The sequence below is a fragment of the Triticum urartu genome, chromosome 6A, assembly GCF_056163025.1.
Source record: "Triticum urartu cultivar PI428250 chromosome 6A, HENAU_Tu73, whole genome shotgun sequence".
Classification (NCBI taxonomy): Eukaryota; Viridiplantae; Streptophyta; class Magnoliopsida; order Poales; family Poaceae; genus Triticum; species Triticum urartu.
In genome coordinates, this window is record NC_141878.1 from 418,190,635 (window position 1) to 418,190,917 (window position 283).

Consider the following 283-nt stretch of genomic DNA (forward strand, 5'->3'; position numbering starts at 1 on the left):
TAATGCAATGTTAACTATGTGACAAGTTGAACATTTTACAAAGGTCATTTGGTGGCTCAATTTAATACAAAAAAGAGGACAAAATAGACAACAAAAAAAGAAAATGGAAAAGGCCTAGCCAATACTGTACTGGTGGGCTCTATGTGCAATAGTGCTATGGCCCAGCCCAATGGGGTTCATCCCGTTCCTCTGTACAGGACAGAGGGCGTGGCGGCCATCCACCGGCTCCATTGCCGGCAGGGTGCACGCGCCGTCCATCCGCTACCTCCTCGCCGTCTATAAG